The sequence below is a fragment of the Papio anubis genome, chromosome X, assembly GCF_008728515.1.
Source record: "Papio anubis isolate 15944 chromosome X, Panubis1.0, whole genome shotgun sequence".
NCBI lineage: Eukaryota > Metazoa > Chordata > Mammalia > Primates > Cercopithecidae > Papio > Papio anubis.
Window position 1 is genome coordinate 12431015 of NC_044996.1, and position 27596 is coordinate 12458610.

The window sequence follows — 27596 nt, forward strand, 5'->3', positions numbered from 1 at the left end:
TACTTCATCTGATATTTTGTTCTTTTGAAGGTGCTTTTTCGGTAGGTAGTTGTTATTTTGGTGATCCTACAGGGAGGACAATTGGTGGAGGCTGCTATTTAACCAGGTTCCTCCAGTTCCTGGTTCCAGATAAAATTTCCTGATCAAAATTCAATAACTACAGATTATAAACCTAACATATCTGAAAAATCTCATGTGTTTGGAAAGTATTAAATAATTTTCAAAGTATTTGCATGAAAAATAAACAATAATAGAACTTCATTGAGTAGAGCTGAATAATAATGAATATTCAATATTTTTAATATATAACTTAATATAGAATATAATACAAAGATATATCAATATCATTATATTATGAAAAGATTCAAGCCATAACTGAATGAGTTACATGTATTTCTGAAGGTATTATAAAAGTGACAAAACAATAAATATAAAAAAGTAAACAATAAAAATCATAGAAATTAATAAAATAGAAAACAAAGTAAAACAGGAAGAATTAATAAAGCCAATAATTTTAATGTATAAAAAAGAATAATAACAAACCTCTGCTAGGATTGAGCAAGAAGAAAAATGAGAGGTACAGTATTAATCTAGAGTTGGACACAAACACAAATACAGAAGAGTAAAAGTTATTAAAAGTGAAAAGTAATACACTTAAAACTTATATGCAATAGACTAACATCTAGAAAAATATAACAAGCTATTAAAGAAATTAAATGAATTTTAAATATTCCTGAATATAAAAGACCAGGACTAGATTGTTTTACAAATCAGTCCCACAAAATTTTCAGGAAACAGGTCATCCCAATATTACACATTTTCTTTTACAAAGAAGAGATAAAGAGTGAATACAGGCAATTATTTTAAAGTTTAGCAATACTTAATAGCAAAATTTTATTAGTAAGAGGAGCTATTATATGCTGTGAATGTTGAGATAACAGCTTTGGAAAGAAAGTTTAATATGCGTGTAACAGAGGCCGGGCGCGGTGGCTCAAGCCTGTAATCCCAGCACTTTGGGAGGCCGAGACGGGCGGATCACGAGGTCAGGAGATCAAGACCATCCTGGCTAACCCAGTGAAACCCCGTCTCTACTAAAAAATACAAAAAACTAGCCGGGCGCAGTGGCGGGCGCCTGTAGTCCCAGCTACTCGGGAGGCTGAGGCAGGAGAATGGCGTGAACCCGGGAGGCAGAGCTTGCAGTGAGCTGAGATCCGGCCACTGCACTCCAGTCTGGGCGGCAGAGCGAGACTCCGTCTCAAAAAAAAAAAAAAAAATATGCGTGTAACAGAAAACCCAGAAATTACACTCATAGATATAGTAAGACCTAGAGTAGAGCTTCTCTATCTGTGCATTACTTACATTGGGGGCACTTAAGTCTTGGTTGTGGAGGCTTTCTTATGTATTGTAGAATGTTTAACAGACTCTTTGATCTCTGCTCCATTGGTGCCAGAAGCATAGTAGCAACCTATCCCCAACCATAATTACCAAAATTGTCTCCAGACATTATGAAATGTCCCTTTTGGGGGCAAAATTGCATTAGTGATACTCTTGCACATGCAGAATAGTGTTCACAGTAGCATCATTTGTAATAGTAATACATATGATTTTAATAAATCGTCAGTCAATTGATAAATATTGATAGACATTAATATATATTATATATTGATAAATACATATATCATAAATGTGAATAGATAAAAGTATGTCACAAAAATGTATGCAATATAATACTATTGATACACAGTTTAAAAGTACATCAGATATGCATATCTGCAGAGTAAAACTATACCAACATACACATTCATAATAAACACAAAATACTAAATAACAGTTGATCTTGACAGAGGGATGAGGAGAGAAGGATGTGTTTGTGGAGAGGTACAAAGTGAGAGTTCAACAATTATAATTGAAAACTAAATAAGAAACACAATTTTTAAATTATCTTAAGGGTACTGGTGCTTATGACAGTATTTGTTTTACAATTTGTTAAACCCTAACTTACATTTTGTATTTTCTTTTCTGCATGAAATATTATATAATTTTAAAAATACCTGAAGTCAAAAATGAAGAGTTGATAGAGCAGAGAATTTAGCTTGTGTCTGATATACATCAGTCTAAGACAACTGTGTGCCAATAACCCCTTAGAATTTTTATTTTGATATACTATAGAATATAATAGTTGTATATAAAACATGAAAATATTTTCAAAATAAAAAGAAAAAATGATGTCCTAAACCTTTTTTTAATTTATAATTTTTATTTTTTTTCCATAGGTTTTGGGGGTACAGGTGATGTTTGGTTACATTAATAAGTTCTTCAGTGGTGATTTCTGAGATTTTGGTGCATTCATCATCTGAGCAGTATACATTGAACCCAGTGTGTAGTCTTTTATCCCTCACCTCTTTTCCATCCTTTCCCCCAAGTCCTCAAAGTCCATTGTATCATTCTTAGGCCTTTGTATCCTCATAGCTTAGTTCCTACTTGTGAGTGAGAACATACAATGTTCGGTTTTCCTTTCCTGAGTTACTTCACTTAGAATAATGGTCTGCAATTCCATCCAGGTTGCTGCAAAGGCCATTATTTTTTTCCTTTTTTTGACTGAGTAGTACTCCATGGCTATATCATGATGTTTAATAAATCATGTAGGTATATAAGAATCTCATCATAAGTTAGTAAATTAAAATATGCTCTGCTTTTATTCATTTATTTGGTAAATATTAATTTTTTGAACACTTACAAAGTGCCAGGCATAATGACTTCCAGTTCATTATGCATAAAGACATCCTTGGACAATCTTAGGCCATTTTGATACACATAATTTATCAAAAGAGGACTTTTTCATTTAAAAGTCACTGAATTTTATATTTTATTTTCTAGGATGTCATCTTTAGAAATCTGGACATAAAAGTCATCAGCAGTTTGAGGGAGAGGGTTTTGCAACAGCAGTTTCCACTGACATATTTTTGGATCAATACAAATTAACTCAAAAAACAGATAACATGTTCTGTCACTGTGTGCTTGTCAATTAATAGTACTCTTGAGAGTTAAATTATTTCAGTATTCATGGGGAGAATCAATGACAGAAAGGCCGTGTTACCCATTTGAAAGTAAAAGTTAGTTTTCCAGTCTCACTCTAATAAATCTGTGTTGGTATTTTCCATGGACATTCTCGTGAGCTCCAAATAGGATATTAAAGTGATGGAAAATGTTTTGAAACCATCAGTAGTAATTACATATATAAAGTTATAATATCATCATTGGTTATTTGAGAGAGAGTACATTTTACATGTGAAAATATAGAGACCCATCACAAAAGGAATAGTACCCTCTGAGATCAATGTTCTCTAGTATCCAAAGCAACTTTTAAAGGTAGCTTTTGTTTGGAAAAGATGATATTTCCTGTGTAATAATAAATAAGCCTCAAAACTCAAGTCTGTCATTTGTTACTTATAAGGGAAGATATTAGATCTAGTTTTCAATCTTTGAACATTCAAAGAGTCATACAACTGACCCTAATTTACATTTCCAATTTCATTTTTAACTGTTCTTCTGTTTGAAAGTTTATCCCCAGCAAACTAATCAAATTACTGTCTTCTGACATGATTTGTACCTTTATACCTCTATGCCTTTTTGTCAGAACACTCCTGTCTGGCATGACCTTATCACTTCCTCCCCAGTTCATGCTCCCACTGTCACTCTGACTCTACCATTTCCACCTGATAAAAGCCTAAAGCTTCTCAAAGCTGCTACTGCCATATCATTCCTGGACACAAGGTGTGGATTTTTCATTTGGCACAAGTACAAACCATCTACTGTTAGTGTCTTTCCAATCTAAACTGGAAGAGAATTCTATGCTCCTCACTAAGCATCATAGGTCTGGGGTCATTTGTTCTTGGATAAGGCAAAACTGTAGGCTTCTAACTTGTACTTCCTTAACCAGTAATATTAAACCATTATCTGATAACTCCCCCTACTTTTGTCTGTAATTCTTTTCACAATTTTTCTAGTTAATATGTAGGCTATCTCTAATTATGTAACCATTCAGTACATGGAGAAGAGATGCAAGTGCCAAGATGTCTAGAACAGCCCAGAAAACTAGAGTGCTGATTACTAGGAGAGATTTAGAGGTGAGGTGCTCATGGGCAGACAGCAAACATTTCTTAACTAAGGGCTTTAAAGTTGTAGTGGTACACAAATTTATCTCATCTTTCCTAATAATGGAAGGGATCATGGTAGTGTGTTACGTGGGAGTCTGAAAGTGAGAAAAGACTGTGAAATGTAGAAAAAAAATAATTTCTTGGAACTTCATAAATCTTGGTCAATAAGCTACATTATTGAATAATCCCAAATTGTTGCCTGCCTTATCTTTCTTGTGGCAGCTTCATGAATGACAACTTTGTTCCATAAACAGCATCATGAGAATAACAAAGTCTCCCAGGTTAAAGCAAACCTCAAGGATATTTGACTGCTTTGAAGTTTTTTAAGGGCTCCAAAACACTGCAGCTGCTCAAAAAGATATCCTGACACTGGCAACCTATTGCTTTGTAGTTACTTGGTTACACATCTTGTTTCTCACCTTACATTGTCAACTTTGGGTGAGCTTTGATGTAGAATGAAATTTCTGATTTCACCAACCTGATTCCTGAGACTTATTTCCATAACCATGGACTTAGTGTGTACAGAGACTAGATAGAAAGCATAAATTATGGGTTTTGTTGATTCAATTTTAGTAATAGACTTCTCTTATAGAAAAGGAATATGTAAAAATCCTCTATCCATTCTAGTGATGGTTTTTTACGCTATCAGCAAGGACTCTTGGAAGCATAGCAGTAGTCTGTACTTGGCTCTGTTCTTCAAGGTAATATCTAGTTTCTGTTACCCTGTTCTTGCCTTAATTAAATACCACTTTATAATTTGAAGACCTATTAATTTGAAGTTTGAACATTTTAAATTAAATAATATTAGTAAAACAACCACACTGAGAAAACTGCCTAATATTTTATACCTAATATTCTATCTTCCAGACATTTTGAATTTAACAAAGAGGGAATCCCTGTTTTCGGTGGGATCTGGATTATGGCACTCCTCTCAAGGCTTCTCCTGACTTCATAGCAGAAGTTCAGCAGATGATTGCTAACCTAGTTACAATTGCCCTGTCTCAGAACTCCACATAGTTAGAAGAACTGAAAGGATGCCCTAGAAGTCTTTGCATATCTCGTGATAGCCCCTCCCTTCATTGTCAACATTCATTTGATCATTTAGCTGAAATTACTTTACGCCCATTTCCTTGGTTTACAATAACTATCACAAGAGGACCAGGACTGCTCAGGATTCTAACTTACCTATGCCTCTGGCGCTGAGAGAAAGCCTCCAACCTGCATTTCTCTTCATTCCTTACTTTACTTTTCCCCACACGTCACCAAGTGATACACTAGTGTTTTGTTGTTTTTTTTTCCCCAGACATTGTCTTGCTGTGTCGCCAGGCTGGAGTGCAGTGGCATGATCTCGGTTCACTGTAACCTCCACCTCCTGGGTTCAAGTGATTCTCCTGCCTTAGTCTCCCAAGTACCTGGGACTACAGGTGCACACCACCAAGCCCAGCTAATTTTTGTATTTTTAGTAGAGACAGGGTTTCACCATGTTAGCCAGGATAGTCTCAATCTCTTGACCTCACGATCCTCCCGCCTCGGCCTCCCAAAGCACTGGGATTACAGACGTGAGCCACCACGCCCAGCCACACACTACATATTTTACCAAGCTATTTGCCTATCTTTTCCCACTAGAAGGAAGGCAAGGTTTTTGTCTACTTTGTTTACTACTGAATTATCAGAGCCTAAAATAATAGGTGTTCAATAAATTATTGTGAAATTAATGAATGACTGTCTCTTCATAATAAGGTAAGCATAAGGGCATGAGTTCTCTGGAGGAAGGGACTCTCAGTCTTCTCACAGCCTCATGTCTATAGCATCTAGCATTGATTGGACTTGTACAAGTGGTAGCTTGGCAATTGGAGTTTAATTACTGTTGTTGACATTTTTGTCCTGTATTTCTCACATTACTTACTAATGCCTTGCTTATTTATAGTATACCTTTAATGCTTTTTTTGTTGAGTAATAGATAAACACTTGTTTCCTAAATTCATTTTACCATGGCCTAGTTGGGGTTTATTCTAGTCCATAGGTAATTCCAAGAGTTTTAGGCACACACCTGATCTATAGTACTTACTCTACATGAAGTTGTTTCAACTGATGTATTTATAGTGCTTATCTCTACTCCTGGCACACAGACTATGAATGACATAAAATAGATGTGTTGTCAATATTTGATACTGAACTGAAGATCAAGATAAATAATGGCTCCTTTGCTCTTCAGACCCTTTCTGTGAAATCCAGATCAAGTCCTCTCTCTTTTCTCCATCCAGTAAACCCACTGTCAGGTTTAGAACATTGTTCGCTATTCTTTGTGAGCATTGTCAGCTTTTATTTAGATGCTGGGTATCATCCCGCACTCGACGTTCTCCATGAAGTACTCCAGTTTAGGAGGTGGTCAATTGCACATTCACAAATAGCACCAACAAAAGAGAGAAGTGTACAATAAGAACTTTAAAATATCACCTTTGAAACTTGTTCATTTGTTTTGGTGTTAGAATGCAGGCGTCACAGAGACAGGAACCTTATCTTTTGGAGACTTACAGCACAATTCACCAGTGGCTCTATTCACCAATATTTGAGAAGAAAAAAAAATGCTGGTTTTCCTTTTTCTTCACAAAGAGTTAGTTTCTTATTTAGAACCCCAATCTTATTATACCAAAGCATTTAAAGGAGTGAATTGGATTTCCCTGTTACATGTATGCGGTATTTAATAGAGAGAACATCATTTTGGAATATCCTGCAATAATTACATCAGAAAAAATTGTGTTGTGTGAAGAAAAATAAGCCTTGAGCTGAGTTCCAGTTGCCAGATGATCATTTCTTGTTACCTCCTTAGTAATATGCAGCAATTATTTTCAATATTTTCCCAAACCATTATTCTTTAAATGTATCTGTTCTTTTTTCTCAACATGAAAAAATGTACAAAAAGAAAAATAGGGCTAATACAGTCTATTTTCTCTGGCTGCCATACTATCTTTTAAATTTTTCTCAAAAGACTATATTTTGCCTTAACACACTGTAATACGACCTTTACCTCTTTTTCATCAGAGTTTTGCTTATGCAGAACAAATTCAAATATTTTTCATTCTTTCTCTGTATGGGCATCACTTTATGCCAAATCATTGGATTCTATCAATATTTGCCCAGGGCATTTATTAATTCATCCAATAAAAACCTACTGAGTACCAACTATGTTGTAGGTACAATGCTAGGAGAATTTTAAAAAAGTACTGGGTAGGGGGACATTCCCATTAAGAAGCTTTTAGTTTAACAGAGAATATCAATGTTTTAGAAATAAATATGTTAAATTAGTGTAGACAGGCCTGGAGCTGTGGCTCACGCCTGTAATCCCAATACTTTGGAAGACCGAGGCAGGCGGATCATGAGGTCAGGAGATCAAGACCATCCTGGCTAACATGGTGAAACCCCATCTCCACTAAAAATACAAAAAAATTAGCCGGGCGTGGTGGAGGGCACCTGAAGTCCCAGCTACTTGGGAGGTTGAGGCAGGAGAATGGCGTGAACCTGGGAGGCGGAGCTTGAAGTGAGCCGAGATCATGCCACTGCACTCCAGCCTGGGTGACAGAACGAGACACCATCTCAAAAAAAAAAAGAAAAAACAACAACAACAACAACAACAACAACAAAAATATTAGTGTAGACAGAGAGTAGAGTTACAAAGGTCAAAAGATTACCTTTATTTGGAGAGAGCATAAATTAATGATAAAGCTAACTGATAAAAGCTAGGTAAGTTGTCCCAGAAATAGAGAGGTAGGTGGGGCCTGTGGTGCAAGAAAAGGAATGGTGAGAGTTATGGCTGGCGACGTTAGCATAAAGGACTTTGTGTACCATAACAAACACTTTGAACTTTATTGCCCAGGAAAATGGACTGATGTGTCTGAAAATTTTACCAATCTGAAAAATACATTTGAAAATAAGAAAGCATAAAATACCTAGGAATACAGCTAACCAGATAGGTGAAAGGTCTCTACAATGAGAACTACAACACACTGTTCAAAGAAATCAGAGATGACACAAACAAATGGAAAAACATCCATGCTCATTGATAGGAAGAATCAATATTATTAAAATGACCATACTGCCCACAGTAATTTATAGATTCAATTCTATTCCTATCAAACCACCAATGACATTCTTCACAGAACTAGAAAAAATATTTTAAAATTCATATGGAACAACAAAAAAAAAGCCTGAATAGCCAAAGCAATCCTAAGCAAAAACAGAAACAAAGCTGGAGGCATCATGCTACCCACCTTCAAACTATACTACAGGGCTACAGTAACCAAAACAAGATGGTACTTGTACAAAGCCAGAAACATATTTGAACTAAGGAAACAAACTAGACAGCTTGAAAATAAGGCCACACATCTACAACCATCTGATCTTTGGAAAAGCTGACAAAAATGAGCAATAGGGAAGGAAATCCCTATTCAATAAATGGTGCTGGGAGAATTGGCTAGCCATGGGAAGAAGATTGAAACTGAACCCCTTCCTTACACCATATACAAAAATCAACTCAAGAAAGATCAAAGACTTCAGTGCTAAACCCCAAACTTTAAAGAATCCTGGAAGACAATCTAGGCAATACCATTCTGGACATATGAGTGGGCAAAGAGTTCATGACAAAGACGCCAAAAGCAATTGCAACAAAGGAAAAAAATTGACAAACGGAATCTAATTAAACTAAAGGGCTTCTGCACGGCTAAATAAACTATCGATAGAAAAAACAGACAACCTACAGAATGGGAGAAAATGTTTGCAAACTACATCTGACAAAGGTCTGCATGTGGTCAATAAGCATATGGAAAAACATCTATATCATTGATCATTAGAGAAATGCAAATAAAAACCATAGTGAGATACCATCTCACACCAATCAAAATGGCTATCATCAAAAAGTAAAATAAATAAATAAATAAACAACAGATGCTGCGAGGTTGTGGAGAAAAGAGAGAGCTTATACGTTGTTGGTGAGAATATAAATTAGTTCAACCAGTACGGAAACCAGTGTGGGAGTTCCTCAAGGAGCTAAACACAGAATCACTGTTCTACCCAGCAATCCCATTACTAGGCACATACCCAGAGGAATACAAATCATTCTATCCTAAAGACACATGCACCCCTATGTTCATTTCAGCACTATTCACAATAGAACAGACTTGGAATCAACCTAAATGCCCATCAATGATAGACTGGATAAAGAAAAAGCTCATATACACTATGGAATTCTATGCAGCCATAAAAAAAGGAATGAGATGATGTCCTTTGCAGAACATGGATGGAACTAGAGGCCGTTATCTACAGCAAAGTAACGCAGGAACAGAAAAATAAATACTGCATATTCTGTCTTATAGGTGGAAGCTAAATGATGAGAACACATGGGCACATAGAAGGGAATAACATACACTGGGGCCTGTCAGATGGTGGAGGGTGGGAGGAGGGAGAAGATCAGGAAAAATAACTATTGGGTACCAGGCTTCATACCTGCCTGAGGAAATAATCTGCCCAACAAACCCCCATGACATGCATTCACCCATATAACAAACCTGCATGTGTACCCTTGAACCTAAAAGAAAAGTTGAAAGAAAGAAAATAAGAAAGCTCATTCCGATTGCAAGGAGATAAAGGTTCCTCTTGTAATAGTTCATACAACAAATGATACCGACATAAATAATTTTTATTTTGTTTTCTCTTTCTAACTCATCATCACAACTATTTCACTGTTTAGAAGCAATAGCTGAGATCTGCAGGAAGGAGCAGAGATGGTCAGTAAGGGTGGGGGAGTCTTGATTTGCATAGAGCATCTCCAAATGGAGCAATTTAGCCCTCAATGCCATTGTTTCTCATGCCTCATATAGCCAATGTTGTGACTGTTTTCTTAAAGGGTTTCTTGAAGAAGTCCTATGCATCTTACAGTTCTAGCTTAAAAGTCTAGGTGTTAGATCACCAGGTCAAGCCCACTTATATGACTGATTTCCGGCTTTACTAACATGGATTTTTTTGCTTTTAACTTTCTAACTCCAAGAGAGAAATGCTTCGGTGATTTAAATATTGAAGGGAACATGTTGGACTACATGACTGTGATACTGTGGTATCTCCATTGGCAGCTTTGGATTATGAAGAGGAGAACCTGGCACAGATTTAAGTAATAATGCAAGGATATGGTGTTGAAATACAGCAGGCAATAATAGTACATGTTTTGCCTGATTGTAGTTTTTGCAGCAAACAGAGAAGTGGCTTGTTGAAATTTGCCAGTTTTACATAAAATATGACCACTCTTGGTAGAGAGTTGGACCCAAGTATATTATATTAAGCCAACAAAATGAAAGGAGAGTGAGTCCAGTAAATAGTAACTGCTTTCAGAAATATCTTCAAGAGGACAGTTTTCTCACTTCAGAAAATTATGCTTGGCATAGGTGAAAGAAATGTTTTTCAGCTCTTCTCCCATCAAGTCAATTAGTACAAGCTCCATGACCTTTTGCAAAACCTGTTTTTTTGTTAATCATTTTGTGATTACCCTACTAGACGGTGAGCACTTGGGATAAAAAACGATGTTTACTTGTTGTTGTGTTCTCCGGTATCTAGGATACTTTTTGGCACGCAATGACCATATCAGAATAGAAAAATGAATGTCATTCATTTGATCTCTATTCAATTTTCTATAATATATATTTTACTAAGTGGTAGGTTTGCCTTTTTATCACCAGACGGTGTGCCTGATAGGGGCAGATCATGTCTCTGTTCCTCTGTATCTGTCACAGAGCAGATGCTACATAAACAGGAATTGACAAATGTATGAATTAAATGTTACAGTGATCTCTTTGGCAACTAAATTATCGAAAGAGAGACAGTGATTTCACTATTATCATGATTATGAAATTATTGTATTCAGATTCTGGTAAACATTGGACAAATTGGAAACAGAGTCCAGTGTTGACTATGTAAAATCATACTCCAATGAACTATATTCACTTCTGGCACATCTTTTACAAGTCATAGAGTAGAACTGTTCTGTTCAATTTTAATTATTGAAATAATCTTACTGGAAATTATTAGCTACTGAATAGAAAAGTAAGCTTATGGCTGGGCACGGTGACTCACGCCTGTAATCCCAGCACTTTTGGAGGCCAAAGTGGGTGGATCACGTGGTCAGGAGATGGAGACCATCCTGGCTAACACGGTGAAATCCAGTTTCTACTAAAAATACAAAAAATTAGTCGGGCATGGTGGCACGCGGTAGTTCCAGCTACTCTTGGAGGCTGAGGCAGGAGAACCACTTGAACTGGGGAGGCGGAGGTTGCAGTGAGCCGAGATTGCACCACTGCACTCCAGCCTGGGTGGTAGAGTGAGACTCCATCTCAAAAAAAAAAGGAAGCTTACTAGTTTCCATTATAATACTTGCAGTTTGCACACACGTGCATGCACATGTACACACACTTCTTTCTAGCCCTAGAACATTCTTTGATTTTTATTGAGTTCCTAAATAGGATTTTAAGGACATAGTAATTAAGTTTAGCAAGTAAATTTATTTCAAATATAACTTTAAAAATTATATGAGCAAACATATTTTTGAATAAAATATATGTGCAAAAGTATGATGTTAAAATTCCTTATAACCCCACTACCCAATTATTTATATCGATAACTACAATAAAATTAATATCATAACTATGTACTATTTGGCAACCTGCTCTTTCACTTTTTTCTAAGCTACCATATATCTGTAATACAGTATAATGTTAAGAGCCTGGGTTCTTAACTAGACCTAGTTTTGAATTTGGGGGCAAGTCAGCATTCTTTTTTTTTTTTTATTTGTTATTTTTATTTATTTTATTTTTAAATTTATTTATTATTATACTTTAAGTTGTAGGGTACATTATTAATATAACGTGTGCAGGTTTGTTACATATATATGCTTGTGCCATGTTGGTGTGCTGCCCATCAGCTCGTCATTTTACATCAGGTATAACTCCCCAATGCAATCCCTCCCCCTCCCCTCCCATGAAGTAAGGCCCGATTGTGTGTGATATTCCCTTCCTGAGTCCAAGTGATCTCATTGTTCAGTTCCCACCTATGATTGAAATTTATGCGGTGTTTGGTTTTCTGTTCTTGTGATAGTTTGCTAAGAATGATGGTTTCCAGCTGCATCCATGTCCCTACAAAGGACACAAACTCATCCTTTTTTATGGCTGCATAGTATTCCATGGTGTATATGTGCCACATTTTCTTAATCCAATCTGTCACTGATGGACATCTGGGTTGATTCCAAGTCCCTGCTATTGTGAATAGTGCTGCAATAAACATACATGTGCATGTGTCTTTATAGCAGCATAATTTATAATCCTTTGGGTATATCCCCAGTAATGGGATGGCTGGGTCATATGGTACATCTAGTTCTAGATCCTTGAGGAATCGCCATACTGTCTTCCATAATGGTTGAACTAGTTTACAATCCCACCAACAGTGTAAAAGTGTTCCTATTTCTCCACATCCTCTCCAGCACCTGTTGTTTCCTGACTTTTTAATGATCGCCATTCTAACTGGTGTGAGATGGTATCTCATTGTGGTTTTGATTTGCATTTCTCTGATGGCCAGTGATGATGAGCATTTTTTCATGTGTCTGTTGGCTGTATGAATGTCTTCTTTTGAGAAATGTCTGTTCATATCCTTTGCCCACTTTTTGATGGGGTTGTTTGTTTTTTTCTTGTAAATTTGTTTGAGTTCTTTGTAGGTTCTGGATATTAGCCCTTTGTCAGATGAGTAGATTGCAAAAATTTTCTCCCATTCTGTAGGTTGCCTGTTCACTCTGATGGTAGTTTCTTTTGCTGTGCAGAAGCTCTTTAGTTTAATGAGATCCCATTTGTCAATTTTGGCTTTTGCTGCCGTTGCTTTTGGTGTTTTAGACATGAAGTCTTTGCCCATGCCTATGTCCTGAATGGTACTACCTAGGTTTTCCTCTAGGATTTTTATGGTATTAGGTCTAACATTTAAGTCTCTAATCCATCTTGAATTAATTTTCGTATAAGGAGTAAGGAAAGGATCCAGTTTCAGCTTTCTACTTATGGCTAGCCAATTTTCCCAGCACCATTTATTAAATAGGGAATCCTTTCCCCATTTCTTGTTTCTCTCAGGTTTGTCAAAGATTGGATGGCTGTAGATGTGTGGTATTATTTCTGAGGACTCTGTTCTGTTCCATTGGTCTATATCTCTGTTTTGGTACCAGTACCATGCTGTTTTGGTTACTGTAGCCTTGTAGTATAGTTTGAAGTCAGGTAGCGTGATGCCTCCAGCTTTGTTCTTTTGACTTAGGATTGTCTTGGAGATGCGGGCTCTTTTTTGGTTCCATATGAACTTTAAAGCAGTTTTTTCCAATTCTGTGAAGAAACTCATTGGTAGCTTGATGGGGATGGCATTGAATCTATAAATTACCTTGGGCAGTATGGCCATTTTCACGATATTGATTCTTCCTATCCATGAGCATGGTATGTTCTTCCATTTGTTTGTGTCCTCTTTTATTTCACTGAGCAGTGGTTTGTAGTTCTCCTTGAAGAGGTCCTTTACATCCCTTGTAAGTTGGATTCCTAGGTATTTTATTCTCTTTGAAGCAATTGTGAATGGAAGTTCATTCATGATTTGGCTCTGTGTTTGTCTGTTATTGGTGTATAAGAATGCTTGTGATTTTTGCACATTAATTTTGTATCCTGAGACTTTGCTGAAGTTGCTTATCAGCTTAAGGAGATTTTGGGCTGAGACAATGGGGTTTTCTAAATATACAATCATGTCATCTGCAAACAGGGACAATTTGACTTCTTATTTTCCTAACTGAATACCCATGATTTCTTTCTCTTGCCTAATTGCCCTAGCCAGAACTTCCAACACTATGTTGAATAGGAGTGGTGAGAGAGGGCATCCCTGTCTTGTGCCAGTTTTCAAAGGGAATTTTTCCAGTTTTTGCCCATTCAGTATGATATTGGCTGTGGGTTTGTCATAAATAGCTCTTATTATTTTGAGGTACGTTCCATCAATACCGAATTTATTGAGCGTTTTTAGCATGAAGGGCTGTTGAATTTTGTCAAAAGCCTTTTCTGCATCTATTGAGATAATCATGTGGTTCTTGTCTTTGGTTCTGTTTATATGCTGGATTATGTTTATTGATTTGCAAATGTTGAACCAGCCTTGCATCCCAGGGATGAAGCCCACTTGATGATGGTGGATAAGCTTTTTGATGTGTTGTTGAATCCGGTTTGCCAGTATTTTATTGAGGATTTTTGCATCGATGTTCATCAGGGATATTGGTCTAAAATTCTCTTTTTTTGTTGTGTCTCTGCCAGGCTTTGGTATCAGGATGATGTTGGCCTCATAAAATGAGTTAGGGAGGATTCCCTCTTTTTCTATTGATTGGAATAGTTTCAGAAGGAATGGTACCAACTCCTCCTTATACCTCTGGTAGAATTCAGCTGTGAATCCATCTGGTCCTGGACTTTTTTTGGTTGGTAGGCTATTAATTAGTGCCTCAATTTCAGAGCCTACTATTGGTCTATTCAGGGATTCAACTTCTTCCTGGTTTAGTCTTGGAAGAGTGTAAGTGTCCAGGAAATTATCCATTTCTTCTAGGTTTTCCAGTTTATTTGCGTAGAGGTGTTTATAGTATTCTCTGATGGTAGTTTGTATTTCTGTGGGGTCGGTGGTGATATCCCCTTTATCATTTTTAATTGCGTCGATTTGATTCTTCTCTCTTTTCTTCTTTATTAGTCTTGCTAGTGGTCTGTCAATTTTGTTGATCTTTTCAAAAAACCAACTCCTGGATTCATTGATTTTTTGGAGGGTTTTTTGTGTCTCTATCTCCTTCAGTTCTGCTCTGATCTTAGTTATTTCTTGCCTTCTGCTAGCTTTGGAATGTGTTTGCTCTTGCTTCTCTAGTTCTTTTAATTGCGATGTTAGAGTGTCAATTTTTGATCTTTCCTGCTTTCTCTTGTGGGCATTTAGTGCTATAAATTTCCCTCTACACACTGCTTTAAATGTGTCCCAGAGATTCTGGTATGTTGTATCTTTGTTCTCATTGGTTTCAAAGAACATCTTTATTTCTGCCTTCATTTCGTTATGTACCCAGTAGTCATTCAGGAGCAGGTTGTTCAGTTTCCATGTAGTTGAGCGGTTTTGATTGAGTTTCTTAGTCCTGAGTTCTAGTTTGATTGCACTGTGGTCTGAGAGACAGTTTGTTATAATTTCTGTTCTTGTACATTTGCTGAGGAGTGCTTTACTTCCAATTATATGGTCAATTTTGGAGTAAGTACGATGTGGTGCTGAGAAGAATGTATATTCTGTTGATTTGGGGTGGAGAGTTCTATAGATGTCTATTAGGTCTGCTTGCTGCAGAGAGGAGTTCAATTCCTGGATATCCTTGTTAACTTTCTGTCTCGTTGATCTGTCTAATGTTGACAGTGGAGTGTTGAAGTCTCCCATTATTATTGTATGGGAGTCTAAGTCTCTTTGTAAGTCTCTAAGGACTTGCTTTATGAATCTGGGTGCTCCTGTATTGGGTGCATATATATTTAGGATAGTTAGCTCTTCCTGTTGAATTGATCCCTTGACCATTATGTAATGGCCTTCTTTGTCTCTTTTGATCTTTGATGGTTTAAAGTCTGTTTTATCAGAGACTAGGATTGCAACCCCTGCTTTTTTTTGTTCTCCATTTGCTTGGTAAATCTTCCTCCATCCCTTTATTTTGAGCCTATGTATGTCTCTGCGTGTGAGATGGGTCTCCTGAATACAGCAGACTGATGGGTCTTGACTCTTTATCCAGTTTGCCAGTCTGTGTCTCTTAATTGGAGCATTTAGTCCATTTACATTTAAGGTTAAGATTGTTATGTGTGAACTTGATCCTGCCATTATGATATTAACTGGTTATTTTGCTCGTTAGTTGATGCAGTTTCTTCCTAGCCTCGATGGTCTTTACATTTTGGCATGTTTTTGCAATGGCTGGTACCGGTTGTTCCTTTCCATGTTGAGTGCTTCCTTCAGGGTCTCTTGTAAGGCAGGCCTAGTGGTGACAAAATCTCTAAGCATTTGCTTATCTGTAAAGGATTTTATTTCTCCTTCACTTATGAAACTTAGTTTGGCTGGATATGAAATTCTGGGTTTAAAATTCTTTTCTTTAAGAATATTGAATATTGGCCCCCACTCTCTTCTGGCTTGTAGAGTTTCTGCCGAGAGATCTGCTGTTAGTCTGATGGGCTTCCCTTTGTGGGTAACCCGACCTTTCTCTCTGGCTGCCCTTAAGATTTTTTCCTTCATTTCAACTTTGGTGAATCTGGCAATTATGTGTCTTGGAGTTGCTCTTCTCGAGGTGTATCTTTGTGGCGTTCTCTGTATTTCCTGGATTTGAATGTTGGCCTGCCCTACTAGGTTGGGGAAGTTCTCCTGGATGATATCCTGAAGAGTGTTTAAAAATATGGAACGCTTCACGAATTTGCGTGTCATCCTTGCGCAGGGGCCATGCTAATCTTCTCTGTATCGTTCCAATTTTAGTATATGTGCTGCCGAAGCGAGCACGGGTAAACAGATCTTATGGTGGTCATTTACCCAGTCCACTAGGCTGGTCATCCTCTTCGGAATAACTACCTGTACATTTGGATCACATATATACATTAGTGATTGCTTAATAGTGATCTGTGGGCCTTGCGTCAACCCAAACATGCTCTTTCATTCTGTAGCATTTAAAATTAAGCACAATGCCCCTAAAATAATTATTTTTACATTCCATTATAGCAAAGGTTTTTTAGGAAGCTTATGACACCAATCTACAAAATAGAACAATTCCTTTATATCATATCCTCTAGTTTTAATAGTTACTGGCGTTTGCCCTTTCCCCACATTGACTATCTTTTTGGCAACCACAGGTCTCAGAGGTAATTTTTCGTTGTCCTGGTTTAATTCCTTTTTTTGTGGATAGCATTGAGGCTAGTGGCCGGAGGTGAGACAAAACCACATCTGAGCATAGTCCAGGCTTAAGGCCCAACCCAGCACACTTTCGCTTTCTTTTTTTTATTTTTAATTTTTGTGGGTACATAGTAGGTGTATATAATTATGGGGTACATGAGATGTTTTGAAACAGGCATGCAGTGTAAAATAAGCGCATCATGGAAAATGCACTATCCATCCCCTCAGTCATTTAACCACTGAGTTGCAAACAATCCAATCATACCCTACAAGTTATTTAAAAATGTACAGTTATGTTATTATTGACAATAGTTACCTGTTGGGCTATCAAACAGTATGTCTTATTCATTCTAGTTATTTTTTGTACCCATTAACCATTCCTGCCTTCCCCCCAGTACCCCACTACTTTTCTAAGCCTCTGGTAACCATCCTTCTACTCTCTATGTCCATAAGTTCAATTGTTTTGATTTTTAGATCCCATAAATAAATGAGAACATTCGATGTTTGTCTTTCTGTGCCTGGATTATTTCACTTAACATAATGATCTCCAGTTACATCCATGTTGTTGCAAAAGACTGGAGCTCATACCTTTTTCACGACTGAATAGTACTCCATTGTGTATATATACCACATTATCTCCATCCATTCATTTGTTGATAAACACCTAGGGTGCTTCTAAATCTTAGATATTGTAAACAGTGCTGCCACAACCATAGGAGTACAGATATCTCTTCAATACACTGATTTCATTCCTTTTGAGTATATACCCAGCAGTGGGATTGCTGGATCACATGGGGGCTCTATTTTTTTAGTTTTTGAGGAACCTCCAAACTGTTCTCCATAATGGTTGTACTAATTTACATTCCCACCAACAGTGTGCGAGGCCTCTTTTTTTGTCCACATCCTCGCCAGCATTTGTTATTGACTGTGTTTTGGATATTAGCCATTTTAACTGGAGTGAGATGATATATCTGTAGTTTTGATTTGCATTTTTCTGATGATCAGTGATGTTGAGCCCCTTTTCACATGCTTGTTTGCAATTTGTATTTCTTCTGTTGAGAAATGTCTATTCGAATTTTTTGGGCTGGGTGCAGTGGCTCATGCCTGTAATCCCAGCACTTTGGGAAGCCAAGGTGGGTGGATCACCTGAGGTCAGGAGTTTGAGACCAGCCTGGCCAACATGGTGCAACCTCGTCTCTACTAAAAATACAAAAAATTAGCTGGGCATTGTGGTGGGCGCCTGTAATCCCAGCTGCCCAGGAGGCTGAGGAAGGAGAATCGCTTGAACCCAGGTGGTGGAGGTTGCAGTGAGCCAAGACTGTGCCATTGCACTCCAGCCTGGGTGACAACATCAAAACTCTGTCTCGAAAAAATAAAAAAATAAACAAATAAGAAAATTTTTTGCCTATTTTTTGATCAGATTATTAGATTTTTTCCTAGAGTTGTTTGCTAAGCCCCTTATATATTCTGGTTTTTAATCCCTTGTCAGGTAAATAAATTGCAAATATTTTCTCCCATTCTGTGGGTTGTCTCTTCACTTTGTTGATTGTATTCTTTGCTGTGCAGAAGCCTTTTAACTTGATGTGATCCCATTTGTCCATTTTTGCTTTGGTTGCCTGTGCTTGTGGGGTACTACTCAAGAAAGTTTTGCACTAACCAATGTCTTAGAGATTTTCTCTGAAGTTTTCTTATAGTAGTTTCAAGATTTGAAGTTGTACATTTAAGTATTTAATCCTTTTTCATTTGATTTTTGTCTATGGCCAGAGATAGGGATCTAGTTTTAATCTTCTGCATATGGATATCCAGTTTTCACAACAACATTTATTGAAGAGACTGTCTTTTCACCAGTGTATGTTCTTGGAACCTGTGTTAAAAATGAGTTCACTGTAGGTGTGTGGATTTGTTTCTGGGTTCTCCATTGTGCTTCATTGGTGTGTGTGTCTGTTTTTATGCCAGTACTATGCTGTTTTAATTCCTCTAGCTCTGTAGTACTATTTGAAGTCAAGTAATGTGACTACTCTAGCTTTGTTCTTTTTGCTTAGGATGGGTTTGGCTATTCTGGATCTTTTGTAGTTCCATATAAATGTTGGGATTTTTTTTTCTATTTCTGTGAAGAATGTCATTGGCATGTTGATATGGATCGAATTGAATCTGTAGATTGCTTTGTGTAACATGGACATTTTAACAATATTGATTCTTACAATTCATGAACATTGGATTTTTTTTCATCTTTTGGTGTTCTCTTCCAGTTTGTTCATCAGTGTTTTATAGTTTTCATTATAGAAATCTTTTACTTCTTTACTTAATTCCTAGGTATTTAACTTTAAGTATGATTGTTGTCAATGACATTACTTTTTAAACTTATTTTTCACATTGTTCATGACATATAGAAATGCTACTGACATTTTATGTTGGTTTTGCATAATACAACTTTACTGAATTTATCAGCTATAATAGTTTTCTTGTGAAGTCTTTAGGTTTTTCGAAATATAAGATCTTATCATCTGCAAACAAGGATAATTTGACATTCCTTTCCAATTTGGATACCCTTTATATCTTTCTCTTGTATGATTCCTCTACCTGGGACTTACAATACTGTGTTGAATAACAGTGGTGAGACTGGGCATCCTTGTCATGTTCTGGATCTTAGAGAAAGACTTTTCAGTTTTTTACATTTAGTATGATACTGACTATGGGTCTGTCATATATGGCTTCTAGTATGTTGAGCTATAGTTTTTCTAATCCCAGCTTTTTTTAGGGCTTTTATCATGAAGGGATGTTGAATTTTATCAAATGTTTTTTCAGCATCAACTGAAAAGAACATATGGTTTTTATCCTTTATTCTGTTAATATGATGTATCACATTGATTGATTTTTGTATGTTGAAGCATCTTTGCATCCCAGTGATAAATCCCACTTGGTCATGATGAATAAACTTTTTAATGTACTGTTGAATTCAGTTTGCTAGTCTTTTGTTGAGGATTATTGCATCAATATTCACCAGAGATACTGGCCAATAGTTTCCTTTTATTGATGTCTCTTGATCTGGTTTTGGTTTCAGGGTATTACTGGATTCACAAGAATGAGTTTGAAAGTATTTCCTCCTCCTGATTTTTTGGAATAGTTTGAGTAGGGTCGGTATGAGCTCTTTAATGTTTGATGGAATTCAGCACTGAAGCCATCAGGTCCCAGGCTTTTTCTTACTGGGAGACCTCTTATTACAGCTTTGATCTCATTACTTGTTATTGGTGTGTTCAGGTATTGAATTTCTTCCTGGTTCAATCTTGGTAGGTTTTATCTATCTAGAAATTTGTCTATTTCTTTTATATTTTCTGATTCATTGGCATATAGTTGCTCATAGTAGTCACTAATGTTCTTTTGAATTTCTGCAGCATCAGTTGTAATGATTCCATTTCATTTCTGATTGTATTTATTTTGATTTTCTCTCTTTTTTTCTTAGCCTGGCTAAAGGTTTGTCGACTTTTTGTAACTTCAAAAATAATCTTTTTGTTTCATTTATCTTTTGTATATTTTCACTTCAATTTCATTTATTTCTGCTCTGAAGTTTATTATTTCTTTTCTTCTCCTTATTTGGGGTTTGTTTTTCTCTTGCTTTTCTAGTTATTTAAGATACATTGTTAGATTTAAAAAAAAAATTTTTTTATATATAGGTACTTATAATTATAAACTTTCCTCTTAGTACTGCTTTTACTGTATCCCATAGGTTTCGGTATGTTGTGTTTCCATTAACGTTGATTGCAAGACATTGTTAAAATTTCTTCTTAATTTCTTCATTGACCCACTGATCATTAAGGAGCATATTGCTTATTTCCATGTCGTTTTATAATTTCCAAAATTCCTGTAGTTATTAATTTCTAATTGTATTCTATTGTGGTCAAAGAAATTGCTTGATATCATTTGAACTTTTTGAATATTTTAAGACTTGTTTTGTGATCTATTATATGGTCTATTCTTGAGAATGATTTATGTGCTTAGGAAAATGATATGTATTCTGCAGCTCTTGGATAACATGTTCGGTAAATATCTATTAGATCCATTTGGTCTATAGTGCAGATTATGTCTGAAGTTTCTTTGTTGATTTTCTGGCTAGAAGATCTGCCCAATGCTGAAAGTGGGGTGTTGAAGTCTCCAGCTATTATTGTATTGGGGCCTCTCTCTCTCTCTCTCTAGCTGTAATAATGTCTCCTTTATATATCTGGGTGCTCCAGTGTTGGGTGCATACATATTTAAAATTGCTTTGTCCTCTTGCGGAATTGACCCCATTAACATTATATAGTGATCTTACTTGTCTCTTCTCATAGTTTTGGCCTTAAAATCTATTTTTTGTGTTATAAGTATAGTGATTCCTGCTCTTTTTTGGCTCCCACTGGCATGGAATATCTTTTCTCATCTCTTTATTTTCAGTCTATGTGTGTCTTTTTATTATTTAAATAAGAACAAAGTCTACAGTACCCAGTATTACCAGACAGTCTCCAATCCAAGTATTAACCAGGCCCAATCCTGCTTAGTTTCTGAGATCACACAAAATCAGGCATATTCAGGGTGGTATGGCCACAGACTCTATGTGTGCCTTTATAGGTGTTTCTTGTAGGTGACAGATCAATGGGCCTTGTTTTTTGATTAATTTAGCCAGTCTATGGCTTTTATTGTAGACTGTATTTCATTTATATTCAGGGTTATTATTGATAAGCAAGAACTTACTCCTGCCATTTTGTTATTTGTTTTCTGGTTGTTTTGTTGTCTTCTCTTTGTTTTTTCTTTCACTCTTGTCTTCTTCTAGTGAAGATGATTTTCTCTGGTGATATGGTTCAGTTTCTTACTTTACATTTTGTGTATATCTATTGTATGCTTTTTGGCTTGAGGTTACCATGAGGTTTGCAAATTCTATCTTATGACTCATTATTTTAACCTGACGACAACACTATTTGCATTAACAAATAAGCAAGAATAAAACTAATAAAAACTCAGTTTAACTTGGTTCTCCTCATTTCTTAACTTTTTATTGTTTCTATTTATATCTTATTGTACTGACTACATCTTGAAAAACTGTTTTAGTTATTGACTGCTTTATCATTTAGTCTTTCTACTTAGAATAAGAGTAATTTATATGCCACAGTTACAGTGTTATAATATTCTGTGTTTTTCTATGTATGTAATATTGCCAGTAAGTTTTGTATCTTCAGGTGATTATTTATTGCTCATTAAGGTCCTTTTATCTCATTGAAGTATTCCCTTCAGTATTTCTTGCAGTCAGAGTCTGGTATAGATGAAATCTCTCAGCTTCGGTTTGTCTAGAAAAGTGTTTATTTCTCCTTCGTATTTGAAGGAAATTTTTGCAAGATCTAGTATTCTAGGATAAATGTTGTTTTCTTTTTTTTCCTTCAGCACTTTAAATATGTCATGCCATTCTCTACTGGCCTGTAAGGTTTCCACTGAAAAGTCTGCTGCCAGATCTATAGGAGCTCTAAAGTGTGGTATTTGTTTCTTTTCTCTGGCTACTTTTAGGATCTTTTATTTATAATTGACCTTTGGGAGTTGATTATGAAACTCCTTAAGGTAGTCTTCTTTGGGTTAAATCTGCTTGGTGATGTATATCTTTTTTGAACGTGGATATTGATATCTTTCTCTAGGTTTGGGAAATTCTCTGTTATTATTCATTTGAATACATTTTCTACACCTAGCTCTTTCTCTCCCTCTTCTTTAAGGCCAATAACTCTTAAATTTGCCCTTTTGAGACTATTTTAGATCCTGTATGCATGCTTCATTGTTTTTTATTCCTTTTTATTTTGTCTCCTCTGACTGTGTATTTTCAAATAGCCTGTCTTCAAGCTCAAAAATTCTTTCTTCTGCTTGTTTCAGTCTGCTATTAAAGAACTCTGATGTATTCTTACATGCACCAATTGCATTTTTCAACTACAGAATTTCTACTTTATTTTTAAAATTATTTCAATCTATTTCTTAATTTTACCCAATAGAATTCTGAATTCCACCTCTATGCTATCTCAAATTTCCTTGGGTTTCCTCAAAACAGCCATTGTGTATTATCTTTTTGAAAGCTGACATATCTCTGTTACTCCAGGATTGATCCATGGTGCCTTATTTAGCTCATTTGGTGAGGTCATATTTTTCTGGATAGTGCTCATGCTAATAGATGTTCCTCTGCATTTGGGCATTGGAGAGTTAGGTATTTATTGTAGTCTTCACTGTCTTGGCTTATTTGTAGCCATCCTTCTTGGGGAACCTTTGCATATATTGGAAAGGACTTAAGTGATGTTATATAAGCTGTATCTGCTTTAAGGGGTGCCCCAAGCCCAGGTCTTGCAGACTCGTAGAGGTACCACATTGATGGTCTAGGACAAGATCCAAGAGAATTCTCTAGATTACCGGGCAGAGAGTCTTGTCCTCTTCCCTTACTTTTCCCCAAACATATCGAGTCTCTCCTCTCTCTCTCTCTCTCTCTCTCTTTCTCTCTCTCTCTCTCTCTCTCTCTATTCTAAGCCACATACAGCTGGGGATGGAGTGACACAAGCAGCCCCTGTGGCCTCCACCACCGTGACTGTGCTGGATCAGACCTGAAGCCAGCACAGTGCTGGGCCTTGCCCAAGGTCTGTTGTCACCACTCCCTGACTTCTGACTATGTTCACCCAAGGCCATTGGGCTCTACAATCAGCTGGTGGCAAAGCCAGCCAGGCGTGTATTCTTCCCTTTAGGAGAGTGAGGTCCTCTAGGCACACAGTGGGTCCAGCAGTGCCATCTGTGAGTCCAAGACTATTGTCAAAATCTTTAGCAGTCTATCTGGTATTCTATCATATTGCAGCTTAGTTGGCACTCAAGAAGGCAAGAAGGCAGGAGAGCTGGGCCTTGCTGAGTGTGATTTGACCAAACAAGAGGCAGCAGGAGGATATTCTCTGGATAGGGAACTCCCTCATCCAAAATGTAGAGGCAGGTAACACAGGTATAATAAATTAGAATTCACTAACATAGAATCAGCATTTTTCCTGTTTTTCTGATTTTGAAGTAACATTTATTTTACTTGTTTTATTTTGTATAATCAAAATAATAAAGAGTTTTATTATAATAAAGAGTTTTATTATAATATAAAACTCTTTATGAAATGCCTAGGCCTCATTTTCCAAACGACAACCAACATTACAACATTGGAAAGCAACTCTAAATAGACATTCAGCACTATTGCTTTAAATGAACTGTGGATTGCTTAAAGTAAGACATAAAAAATCCAAAACTTTTCTCTTCACAATGGATCTCAGGTCAGATCTATTAATTTCCAGTTTTTCTATTTGAAAGTTAAAATGAGAAAAAGAAAAATGTAAAACCTAGACTGATCAGAATCTTTCTCTTTTCAGGGGATGTGCCAAGCCCTAGTCTTTATTAAATTTCTTGTCATTTGATGAATTAAATATAATTACAATAAACTCACTTGGGATTTGATTATAATCTGTGTGGTTTTTCCTACCAATTATATAGCTTCATATTAACTCTTAAATGTAAATGTGTAACCTTTCTCTAAAAACTAGTGTCACATAACTCTGAGTACTTTACAGAATTGTTATTTGAAAGAATCTTAAAGACCTTCATTATGTCTTTCAATAGCACTGTGAGGCAGGTAAGTAGCACATATTATACTTTTTTTTTTTTTTTCATAAGTTGACAGCTCCAGACCCTAACTCATTCTAAGGACTCAAGGGACTGATAAAAGGTCTCTGAGCTTTTGCCTTATCCTCATGCTCCTATTGGTCAAATGAAAGCCCATATTCACTTCTCATTCACTAGATACTTAATTTTGGCCATTAAGTGAGAGAAGTGGCAAATGAAGACTATGGGAAAAGCCTGGCTCTGTCATCTTAACAAATGAATTGTTAACCTCAGGCCTCAGGTAATATGAGAAAAGAAAACTTGAATGTTTTTGTATGACTGAGTTGATACTTGAACAAAGAGTTGATATCGAGCCTTCAATGTTACAGAATACATAGGGAAGACTTCTTTTATTTGTTCATTTATTCATTCATTCATTTTGCTTTTGGAATATCAGTTTGAATGTTGATATGGCTTATCTGTCAACCTGTGAAAACATTTATAAATTTTATCTTCAGAAATTTTATAAAATTTATTTAATTCTTTTTTACTATTATTATTATAATTAAAGTTATGGGATACATGTGCACAATGTGCAGGTTTGTTACATAGGCATACATGTGCAACAGTGCTTTGCTGAACCCATCAACCTATCATCTAGGTTTCAAGCCTCGCATGCATTAGGTTTTTCTCTTAATGCTCTCCCTCCGCTTGCCCCACACCCCTTGACAGGCCCCGGTGTGTGATGTCCCCCTCCCTGTGTCCATGTGTTCTCATTGTTCAGCTCCCACTTATGAGCGAGAACATGCAGCGTTTGGTTTTTTGTTCCTGTGTTGGTTTGCTGAGAATGATGGTTTCCAGCTTCATCCATGTCCCTGCAAAGGACAGGAACTCAGTCCTTTTTATGGCTGCGTAGTATTTTATGGTGTATATGTGCCACATTTTTTTTATCTAGTCTATCATTGATGGGCATTTGGGTTGGTTCCAAGTCTTTGCTATTGTCAATAGTGTTGCAATAAACATATGTGTGCATGTGTCTTTATAGTAGAATGATTTATAATCCTTTGGGTATATACTCAGTAATGGGATTGCTGGGTCAAATGCTATTTCTGGCTCTAGATCCTTGAGGAATTGCCACACTGCCTTCCACAATGATTGAACTAATTTACACTCCCACCAACAGTGTAAAAGTGTTCTTATTTCTTCACATCCTCTCCAGCATCTGTTGTTTCCTGACTTTTTAATGATCACCATTCTAACTGGCATGAGATGGTATCTCATTGTGGTTTTGATTTGCATTTCTCTAATGACCAGTGATGATGAGCTTTTTTTCACTTGATTGTTGGGCACATAAATGTCTTCTTTTGAGAAGTGTCTGTTCAAATCCTTCACCCACTTTTTGATGGGGTTGCTTGGTTTTCTCTTGTAAATTTGTCTAAGTTCCTTGTAGATTCTTGATATTAGACCTTTGTCAGATGGATAGATTACAAAAATTTTCTCTCATTCTGTAGGTTGCCTGTTCACTCTGAGGAGAGTTTCTTTTGCTGTGCAGAAGCTCTTTAGTTTAATTAGATCCCTTTTGTCAATTTTGGCTTTTGTTGCCATTGCTTTTGGTGTTTTAGTCATGAAGGTTTTGCCCATGCCTATGTCCAGAATGTATTGCCTAGGTTTTCTTCTAGGGTTTTTATGGCTTTAGGTTTTATGTTTAAGTCTTTAATCCATCTTGAGTTAATTTTTGTATAAGGTGCAAGGAAAGGGTCCAGTTTCAGTTTTCTGCATATGGATAGCCAGTTTTCCTAGCACCGTTTATTAAATAGGGAATCTTTTCCCCATTGCTTGTTTTTGTCTGGTTTATCGAAGATCAGATGGTGGTAGATGTGTGGTGCTATTTCTCAGGCGTTTGTTCTGTTCCATTGGTCTATATATCTGTTTTGGTACCATTACCATGCTGTTTTGGTTACTGTAGCCTTGTAGCATTGTTTGAAGTCAGGTAGTGTGATGCCTCCAGCTTCGTTGCTTTTGCTTAGGATTATCTTGGCTATATAGGCTCTTTTTTGGTTCCATATGAAATTTAAAGTAGTTTTTTCTAATTCTGTGAAGAAAATCAATGGCAGCTTGATGGGAATATCATTGAATCTATAAGTTACTTGGACAGTGTGACCATCTTCACAATGTTGATTCTTCCTATCCATGAGCATGGAATTTTTTTCCATTTGTTTGTGTCCTCTCTTATTTCTTTGAACAGTGGTTTATAGTTGTCCTTGAAAAGGTCCTTCATGTCCCTTGTAAGTTGTATTCCTAGGTATTTTATTCTCTTTGTAGCAATTGTGAATGGGAGTTCACTCATGATTTGGCTCTCTGTTTGTCTGTTATTGATGTATAGGAATACTTGTGATTTTTGCACATTGATTTTGCATCCTGAGACTTTGATGAAGTTGCTTATAAGCTTAAGGAGTTTTGGGGTTGAGACAATGGAGTTTTCCAAATATATAATCATGTCATCTGCACACAGAGATGATTTGACTTCCTCTCTTCCTATTTGAATATGTTTTATTTCTTTCTGTTGCCTGATTGCCCTGGCCAGAACTTCCAATACCATGTTGAATAGGAGTGGTGAGAGAGGGTATCCTTGTCTTGTGCTGATTTTTAAAAGAAATGCTTCCAGCTTTTGCCCATTCAGTATGATATTGGCTGGGGGTTTGTCATAAATAGCTCTTATTATTTTGAGATACGTTCCATCAATACCTAGTTTATTGAGTGTTTTCAGCATGAAGGGTGTTGAATTTTATCAAAGGACTTTTATGTATCTATTGAGATAATTATACAGTTTTTGTCATTAGTTCTGCTTAAGTGATGGATTACATTTATTGA

At 36.4% G+C, this 27596-nt stretch overlaps 1 non-coding gene and 1 pseudogene across 1 annotated transcript; both read right to left on the bottom strand.

The window, feature by feature from the left end:
* Positions 1-16617: 16617 nt before the first annotated feature.
* On the bottom strand, positions 16618-16724 carry LOC116272323. The gene has a single exon (XR_004181023.1). It is a non-coding gene; the product is annotated as a U6 spliceosomal RNA (small nuclear RNA).
* Positions 16725-21572: 4848 nt separating this feature from the next.
* LOC116272193 lies at positions 21573-21691 on the bottom strand (annotated as a pseudogene).
* Positions 21692-27596: the final 5905 nt, after the last annotated feature.